A 381-nucleotide genomic window follows, 5' to 3' on the forward strand; every position below is an offset into this window, starting at 1 on the left:
CTTCCGTGAAACACAGGCTGATTACTGCTATTGGTAGTCAGGTTATCTTTGGTAAGCCAGCATAGTTGCCCTGCCCTCGAGGACAGTGTTGGGCAGGCCCCCGCACCTTAGCATGGGCTGCAGGCTGGAGGCTGGCAGACAGTGAAGGTCATCAGCGCTCTAAAGCCTCAGGCATGTGGTAGGGAGTAGAGGGTAACTATCATTTCTCCCCCTGAGATTATGGTCTAAAAGCACAAACAGGACCCTGAAAAGTTGCATGAATTTGTAGCTACACGGAATATTATCCCTACTACAAATACCCTGGTGTTTCCGTACACTTTCATTCAATGAAGGGAATTACTGTCTATTACTTTGAAAGGTAACATTTATAATGACTCATCC

This window comes from Miniopterus natalensis, chromosome 18 (assembly GCF_054644295.1).
Source record: "Miniopterus natalensis isolate mMinNat1 chromosome 18, mMinNat1.hap1, whole genome shotgun sequence".
NCBI classification, from domain to species: Eukaryota; Metazoa; Chordata; class Mammalia; order Chiroptera; family Miniopteridae; genus Miniopterus; species Miniopterus natalensis.